This window comes from Pseudophryne corroboree, chromosome 1, assembly GCF_028390025.1.
Source record: "Pseudophryne corroboree isolate aPseCor3 chromosome 1, aPseCor3.hap2, whole genome shotgun sequence".
NCBI lineage: Eukaryota > Metazoa > Chordata > Amphibia > Anura > Myobatrachidae > Pseudophryne > Pseudophryne corroboree.
Genome location: NC_086444.1, coordinates 475,402,253 through 475,412,087, shown reverse-complemented (window position 1 = coordinate 475,412,087; position 9,835 = coordinate 475,402,253).

Sequence of the window (9,835 nt, the reverse complement as noted above, 5' to 3'; positions counted from 1 at the left end):
TCACCAGCCAAATTAGGTTGGCCAGTATCATTATCTCAAAGCTTATAAACATGACCTACTAGTACTGTCTATAGCTATAATCAGGACATTGATACCAACCAATATAAGTGAATGGATTATCGTCTAGGCAGAAGAATTTAACCTGTATTCCTTATCTGCACTATTCATAACTGTGATATATAAGGAAAGAACAAATTTATGAGAACGATCCTTATGATGCTTGGGAAGGATATGCACAATATTGAACAAATAATGTATATATACAGTAAATTACATAATTTCCCTGAACAATGCCACATACTTAGATATAAATAGCTTAAATTGAGTGGTATTTACCTAGCATCTGTTAAATCCTATCAGGATTGAGGAAGGAGATAGACTCATATTATTTATATTATATTAAATACATAGTGTAGATGATTGCAGACCATATCACTAGTGCTATTGGAGTTATCTTGTCAGCTAATGGTACAAATATAAGAGTGGAATAGTCACAGCACTTGATATGTGAATAAGTGGCCAAGAAGATATATTGAGACTAATTGCTGACAACTATTACCGTACTGGGTTAAATTGAGAGCAATATTATATTGACTTGGATTCAAGAACAAACACGCGGACACACATTTTAATCTTTAATCACATTTATTCTTCTCATTGCACTTGTTGTATGTGTTGTATGTGTCAGAATTTTAACCTCTATGTTTCGCTTATACTCTTAGTTTGTGTGTTAGTCTTTGTCACACTATTTTAATTTGATAATAATAAAAGTTATATTTTAGGAATACTTAGGTGGATGTGACAATCAGGTCTTTCCTCCTTCTGTGCATCGACAAATACAGCCTTTTTTTTCTTCTCTTTGTCTATTATTTTAATCAGGAATGACGGGAGGCACTGCCTCCCCTGACTGCACGTCCCGGATGCCCACCAATGCCCATATCAACAGACGGCCCGCCCTGCTTTCAGAGATGATGTCAGATCAAATTTCTCCTGTGAGGAGGGAAAAACAGGAAAAAGAGTGCCCATGTGGACGCTGAAGACTGGTAATGTGAGTCTCACCCACAGAGAATAGAAAGGTTAGCCCGTCTCTCCAAAGTCTACACACTGTGTATATTACCCTGCTTCCTCTCTGTATGATTTCCATGCTTCTCCCCAGAATAGAGAAATATCCTGCACCAGTCTGATATTTGTAAGCAAACTGTAAAAAATAAGAATTTACTCACCGGTAATTCTATTTCTCGTAGTCCGTAGTGGATGCTGGGAACTCCGTAAGGACCATGGGGAATAGCGGGCTCCGAAGGAGGCTGGGCACTCTAGAAAGATTTATGACTACCTGGTGTGCACTGGCTCCTCCCACTATGACCCTCCTCCAAGCCTCAGTTAGGACACTGTGCCCGGACGAGCTGACATAATAAGGAAGGATTTTGAATCCCGGGTAAGACTCATACCAGCCACACCAATCACACCGTACAACTCGTGATACTATATCCAGTTTGACAGTATGAAAACAACTGAGCCTCTCAACAGATGGCTCAACAATAACCCTTTAGTTAGCAATAACTATGTACAAGTATTGCAGACAATCCGCACTTGGGATGGGCGCCCAGCATCCACTACGGACTACGAGAAATAGAATTACCGGTGAGTAAATTCTTATTTTCTCTGACGTCCTAGTGGATGCTGGGAACTCCGTAAGGACCATGGGGATTATACCAAAGCTCCCAAACGGGCGGGAGAGTGCGGATGACTCTGCAGCACCGAAAGAGAGAACTCCAGGTCCTCCTCAGCCAGGGTATCAAATTTGTAGAATTTTGCAAACGTGTTTGCCCCTGACCAAGTAGCTGCTCGGCAAAGTTGTAAAGCCGAGACCCCTCGGGCAGCCGCCCAAGATGAGCCCAACTTCCTTGTGGAATGGGCATTTACAGATTTTGTCTGTGGCAGGCCTGCCACAGAATGTGCAAGCTGAATTGTACTACAAATCCAGCGAGCAATAGTCTGCTTAGAAGCAGGAGCACCCAGCTTGTTGGGTGCATGCAGGATAAACAGCGAGTCAGATTTTCTGACTCCAGCCGTCCTGGAAACATATATTTTCAGGGCCCTGACAACGTCTAGCAACTTGGAGTCCTCCAAATCCCTAGTAGCCGCAGGCACCACAATAGGCTGGTTCAGGTGAAACGCTGACACCACTTTAGGAAGAAACTGGGGACGAGTCCTCAATTCTGCCCTATCCATATGGAAAATCAGATAAGGGCTTTTACATGAGAAAGCCGCCAATTCTGACACTCGCCTGGCTGAAGCCAAGGCCAATAACATGACCACTTTCCATGTGAGATATTTTAGATCCACGGTTTTTAGTGGCTCAAACCAATGTGATTTTAAGAAACTCAACACCACGTTGAGATCCCAAGGTGCCACAGGGGGCACAAACGGGGGCTGAATATGCAGCACTCCTTTCACAATGTCTGAACTTCAGGTACTGAAGTTAGTTATTTTTGAAAGAAAATCGACAGAGCCGAGATCTGTACTTTAATGGAGCCTAGTTTTAGGCCCATATTCACTCCTGCTTGCAGGAAATGTAGAAATCGACCTAGTGGAAATTCCTCTGTAGGGGCCTTTTTGGCCTCGCACCATGCAACATATTTCCGCCATATGCGGTGATAATGCTTTGCCGTAACATCTTTCCTGGCTTTAATAAGCGTAGGAATGACTTCTTCCGGAATACCCTTTTCCTTCAGGATCCGGCGTTCAATCGCCATGCCGTCAAACACAGCCGCGGTAAGTCTTGGAACAGACAGGGCCCCTGCTGAAGCAGGTCCTGTCTGAGCGGCAGAGGCCATGGGTCCTCTGATATCATTTCCTGAAGTTCCGGGTACCAAGCCCTTCTTGGCCAATCCGGAACCACGAGTATCGTTCTTACTCCTCGCCATCTTATTATTCTCAGTACCTTTGGTATGAGAGGCAGAGGAGGGAACACATAAACCGACTGGTACACCCACGGTGTCACTAGAGCGTCCACAGCTATCGCCTGAGGGTCCCTTGACCTGGCGCAATATCTCTTTAGCTTTTTGTTGAGGCGGGACGCCATCATGTCCACCTGTGGCCTTTCCCAACGGTTTACCAACAGCAGGAAGACTTCTGGATGAAGTCCCCACTCTCCCGGGTGTAGGTCGTGTCTGCTGAGGAAGTCTGCTTCCCAGTTGTCCACTCCCGGAATGAACACTGCTGCCAGTGCTAGTACGTGATTTTCCGCCCATCGGAGAATCCTTGTGGCTTCTGCCATTGCCATCCTGCTTCTTGTGCCGCCCTGTCGGTTCACTTGGGCGACTGCCGTGATGTTGTCTGACTGTATCAGTACCGGCTGGTTTTGAAGCAGGGGCCTTGCCTGACTTAGGGCATTGTAAATGTCCCTCAGTTCCAGAATTTATATGTAGGGAAGTCTCCTGACTTGACCATAGGCCCTGGAAGTTTCTTCCCTGTGTGACTGCTCCCCAGCCTCGAAGGCTGGCCTCCGTGGTCACCAGGACCCAGTCCTGTATGCCGAATCTGCGGCCCTCTAGAAGATGAGCACCCTGCAGCCACCACAGTAGAGACACCCTGGTCCTTGGAGACAGGGTTATCATTTGATGCATTTGAAGATGCGATCCCGACCACTTATCCAAGAGGTCCCACTGGAAGGTCCTCGCATGGAACCTGCCGAATGGAATTGCTTCGTATGAAGCCACCATTTTTCCCAGGACTCGTGTGCAACGATGCACCGATACCCTTTTTGGTTTTAGGAGATCTCTGACTAGAGATGACAGCTCCTCGGCTTTCTCCTGTGGGAGAAACACTTTTTTCTGTTCTGTGTCCAAAATCATCCCCAGGAACAGTAAGCGAGTGGAAGGAACCAGCTGTGACTTTGGAATGTTCAGAATCCAGCCATGCTGTTGTAGCACCTCCTGAGATAGTGCTACTCCGACCAGTAACTGCTCCCTGGACCTTGCCTTTATAAGGAGATCGTCCAAGTATGGGATAAATAAAAACTCCCTTTTTTTTTTGAAGGAGTATTATCATTTCTGCCATTACCTTGGTAAACACCCTCGGTGCTGTGGACAGTCCAAACGGTAGCGTCTGGAATTGGTAATGGCAAACCTGTACCACAATCTGAGGTACTCCTGGTGAGGAAGGTAAATAGGGACATGCAGGTAAGCATCCTTGATGTCCAGGGATACCATGTAATCCCCCTCGTCCAGGCTTGCAATAACCGCCCTGAGCGATTCCATCTTGAACTTTGTTATGTAAGTGTTCAAGGATTGCCATTTTAAAATGGGTCTCACCGAACCGGCTGGTTTCGGTACCACAAACAGTGTGGAATAGTAACCCCGTCCTTGTTGAAGTAGGGGCACCTTGACTATCACCTGCTGGGAATACAGCTTGTGAATTGCCTCTAGCACAGCCTCCCTGCCTGAGGGAGTTGTCGGCAAGGCAGATTTGAGTAAACGGCGGGGGGGAGACGCCTGGACTTCCAGCTTGTACCCCTGAGATACTACTTGAAGGATCCAGGGATCCACCTGTGAGCGAGCCCACTGATCGCTGAAATTTTTGAGGCGGCCCCCCACCCTACCTGGCTACGCCTGTGGAGCCCCCGCGTCATGCGGTGGGCTCAGAGGAAACAGGGGAAGAATTTTGATTCTGGGAACTGGCTGCTGGTGCAGCTTTTTCCCTCTTCCCTCGTTTGACCCGCCTGCTTTTCTGAAGCCGAAAGGACTGTACCTGATAATACAGTGCTTTTCTTAGGCTGTGAGGGAACCTGAGGTAAAATATTTTCATCCCAGCTGTTGCTGTGGATACGAGGTCCCAGAGACCATCCCCAACCAATTCCTCACCCTTATAAGGCTCTATGTGCCTTTTAAAGTCAGCATCACCTGTCCAGTGTCGGGTCTCCAATACCCTCCTGACAGAATGGACATTGCAATAATTCAGGATGCCAGCCGGCAAAATATCCCTCTGTGCATCCCTCATATATAAGACGACGGCTTATGTTTGCAAAATAGTATCCCTGTTTGAAAGGGGTACAGACCACGCTGCAGCAGTCTGCAGGTCTCAGTCTAGTACCTGAGTGTGTAAATACAGACTTCAGGATAGCCTCCTGCTATTTATCAGCAGGTACCTTCAAAGTGGCCGTATCCTAAGACGGCAGTGCCACCTTGACAAACGTGTGAGCGCCTTATCCACCCTAGGGGATATCTCCCAGCGTAACTTATCCTCTGGCGGGAAAGGGTACGCCATCAGTAACTTGTTAGAAATTACCAGTTTCTTATCGGGGAAACCCACGCTTTTTCACACTTCATTCACTCATTTGATGGGGGAACAAAACACTGCCTGCTTTTTCTCCCCACACATAAAACCCTTTGTTTTTAGTGGTACTTGGGTTAATGTCAGAAATGTGTAACACATTTTATATTGCCGGGATCATGTAACGGATGTTCCTAGTGGATTGTGTATATGTCTCAACCTCGTCGACACTGGAGTCAGACTCTGTGTCGACATCTGTGTCTGCCATCTGAGGGAGCGTTGATGGCCTTTGAGACGCCTGGGCAGGCGCGGGCTGAAAAGCCGGCTGTCCCATAGCTGTTACGTCATCCAGCCTTTTATGTAAGGAGTTGACACTGTCGGTTAATCCCTTCCACCTATCCATCCACTCTGGTGTCGGCCCACAGGGGCGACATCTCATTTATCGGCATCTGCTCCGCCTCCACATAAGTCTCCTCATCAAACATGTCGACACAGCCGTACCGACACACCGCACACACACAAGGAATGCTCCAATGAGGACAGGACCCACAAAAGCCCTTTGGGGGGACAGAGTGAGAGTATGCCAGCACACACCAGAGCGCTATATAATGCAGGGACTAACTGAGTTATGTCCCCTATAGCTGCTTTTATATAATTTATACTGCGCCTAAATTTAGTGCCCCCCCTCTCTTTTTACCCTGTTCTGTAGTGTAGACTGCAGGGGAGAGCCAGGGAGCTTCCTTCCAGCGGATCTGTGAAGGAGAAATGGCGCCAGTGTGCTGTGGGAGATAGCTCCGCCCCTTTTCCGCGGACTATTCTCCCGCTTTTTTCTGGATTCTGGCAGGGGTATTTTCCACATATATAGCCACTGGGGCTATATATTGTGGTATTTTTGCCAACCAAGGTGTTATTATTGCTTCTCAGGGCGCCCCCCCCAGCGCCCTGCACCCTCAGTGACCGGAGTGTGAAGTGTGTATGAGGAGCAATGGCGCACAGCTGCAGTGCTGTGCGCTACCTTGGTGAAAACTGATGTCTTCTGCCGCCGATTTTCCGGACCTCTTCTTGCTTCTGGCTCTGTAAGGGGGACGGCGGCGCGGCTCCGGGACCGAACACCAAGGACTGGGCCTGCGGTCGATCCCTCTGGAGCTAATGGTGTCCAGTAGCCTAAGAAGCCCAATCCGGCTGCAAGCAGGCGAGTTCGCTTCTTCTCCCCTTAGTCCCTCGCTGCAGTGAGCCTGTTGCCAGCAGGTCTCACTGAAAATAAAAAACCTAAATCTATACTTTCTTTCTAAGGGCTCAGGAGAGCCCCTAGTGTGCATCCAACCTCGGCCGGGCACAAGATCTAACTGAGGCTTGGAGGAGGGTCATAGTGGGAGGAGCCAGTGCACACCAGGTAGTCATAAATCTTTCTAGAGTGCCCAGCCTCCTTCGGAGCCCGCTATTCCCCATGGTCCTTACGGAGTTCCCAGCATCCACTAGGACGTCAGAGAAATCAGCATATGAACATACAATAAGATGCTAAATTTTATCTTCATATGCTGGTTTTCACAGTCTGCTGTTTGGGATGTACATGATATTATTATTACGGACTTATTGTTATATATACTGTATATTAATTACAGGAAGAGGAGACGGGACAGTGATTTATGAGGGGGAATACCACAGCTCTCTGCTCCCACTGATGTGTGGTATTATTATTATATAGGGGAGAGGGGATTGCACAGTGATATATGAGGGGAAATATCATAGCTCCCTGACTTTTTTTCTTGCTTCCCACACTTAGACCTTGATTATTTGGCCCAGTTGGTATTTTGCGTTTGACATGCCTGCTTTAGCATAACCACATTAGCCTTGAATAACATACATTTACATCAACACATTTTACATTGAATAATTACTTTACACCATAGGAGAACGCAGGGCTACTCAAAGAAGAGGCACAATGGAACATATCCCTTTTACACATCTGGGTGAGACTGGAAGCAAGATGCCTACCCCTGGAATGATCTTTATTACCGCTGTTCTCCGAGGAGGGGGGGTCTTCTCCCTACAGCCGCCACTAGATTCCTCTCCGTCGTCCGTGCCGTCCCTTCGCTGCGGTCCAGAGATCCTTCCTCTCTCCGGGGTTGTCCTGAGCACCGCCTGATCTTCCATCCTCAGCTGTCTGCAGCTCCCTCCACCAGCTCAGCGCACGTTGGTGCATCAGCAGCGGCCCTCTCTTCTCCCGGTGGTCTCCTTTCTATGTGCTGCTCCTGTCTGTGTCATCTCCACTTCTAGTCCCACCTGGCAGTAGCGCAGACGGCTCTTCTCCTTTTTCAAAGCCCAAGGATCCTTGGGGTAATCTGTTACTCTCTGTACCAATGGTCTGCACGACCTGACTCCACTTCCCAACGGCTTGGCAGCATGTTTCTCTGGCAGGGCAAACCCGGATCTTTAGCTGCACTGGTGTCTCTGCCTTCTATACCCCGGTAAGCGGTCTGCTGCAGCCGTCCAGTCTGTACTCCATCTTCCTGGTCCGCCATCCCCTCACGCTCCCGGCTCTCTCTCTCATTTAAGCTCATCAGGGCTCTAGGGACCCCCTCTTCCCTCGGGCAACTAAACAGTGACTGGGTCCTGGGGCCCCAACAAGAGACCTATCCCTGGACATTCTGCCCTGAGACCCATGGACCCAATAACCTAACAGGGATTTTCCCAGTCCAGAATTGTTGCTGGCCAGAAAGTGACAAACTACAGGCCAGTTGTACCAAAACCTCCCTGCCAGGGTCATAGAAAGTTCAGCCCCTGTACTGCTGATTAGGTGACTTTCTCCAACTCATTGACATTCTGGTATCCAGTTTGGCTGCCAAATCTGTGTCAGTATTCTGATCTGATTTGGAGCATGAAAGCAACAGCAGCACAGAAGACAATACTAAGTGTCTTTGTGTAGTGCACCAGTAAATATTTACAAATCTCAGAATTTTTTTTGCCAATTTGTGTTCATTTGTGAGACACATGTAATGTTTTCCCAACATTCACAAATATGTGTACAGAGTAAATCATCTAAACTTCCATAACTGGACCTGAGTGGGGCATAAGGCAATTCATTTGTTGATTTCCCTAAAGAATATACCCATGCATAGAGTATCTGACTTTTTGAAGTATGTAGTGTACAAAATTTATACAAAGACTTTCCCCAGGTTTCTAGTGTTCAGACTTTGTAGAACAGATGCCTCCATGTAAAAGTAATAAAAGTTGCAACTGTGCTATTAAACAATGTACATTCAAAACATATGTATAATAATATCAGTGTGAAAGCCAATATTTGCAAATTACAGCTTTCGGCGATTCCAAAAAAATATATCAGTTTTGTCTAACAATGTCAACTTGACAAAAAGCATTAACAGTTTATAGGAAAAGTCTACTTTACATGTCCCCTCAACGTAGTGGTTTACTCAGCATCTGCTTGTCCTGCAGGGACAAATAAAGAATTGAATGTAATATTGTTGATATTATGTGCATTGGAGACATGTGGTGTTTCAGAAATGAAGGAAAATATATACCCATGGTGAATCAAACTTCAGATTATGTATTTCTGTGTCACACTGGAAAAGAAAATATACACACTTAGCTGTCACAAGTAGTTTCTCTAATCAAAGAATGATAACATCCCAATTTCAGTTTTATTTTGTAACTATGATTTCTTCAGTGTACATTATAATAGCTCCAGATTTCACTGTGCACCCAAAATAGCATAGCCCATTCACCTCTGCCACCAGCCGGCTACCCCAGGGCCTGTCCAAGAGTGACGTGCGGTGAGGTAAATAGCTGGGGAGGCACTGGCTAGATTTACACACAATATATAAGCTGAAGGGTTCATGTGGGCATTATACAAAGGCCTTTGGTGAGTTTTTATCAGAGACGTGCAGAAAAGATAGGCACTGCCTCACCTGTCATAGACTTTTTTCTCCAGAGTTTTGGCTGTAAAAATTATTAGAATAATACTAATAATAAAACTCATGCTCGCGTATGACAGGAAAGGCTCTGCTTCACCCCCCTGCATGTCACTACTGTCCACAGCATGAAGCTCCGTCCTAGGTTGTTTTAAGTTTCGCCCCTGGGCCTTCCGACTTGTCTACAGAGACTTTTATATACTTTATGGACACTAATGTGTCCATATGAGAGTAAAGCTCATGGAGGTATTACAGCACTTGAGTATGAGTTTGTTTGTTTGTTCTCCAGGGAAATAGCTTTGCTATGCATTTTGTTTAGCCACCGCCTCCATCTAGCCAGTACAAACATTCAGATTTATGGAACTGGGACCTCTGAGCGAGACTGATTATTGCTGGTGTGAATGAAACTAGCCTCATGGATGAGCAGGACAATGGAGAAGAGAGGCAAATAAGTTATTAGAGAGTGCAGTTATGTGAGGAATGAACTTTTGGTGGTTAAGGAGACTATAGAGGAATCTCACCACAGAAGGCTCTCTTTCTGGTGCACTCTTTTTTATGTGTATATGTATACATTTAAAACATAACTTTTAATCGTATCTCAATATTAATAAGTGACACTTGTAGGCAGAATC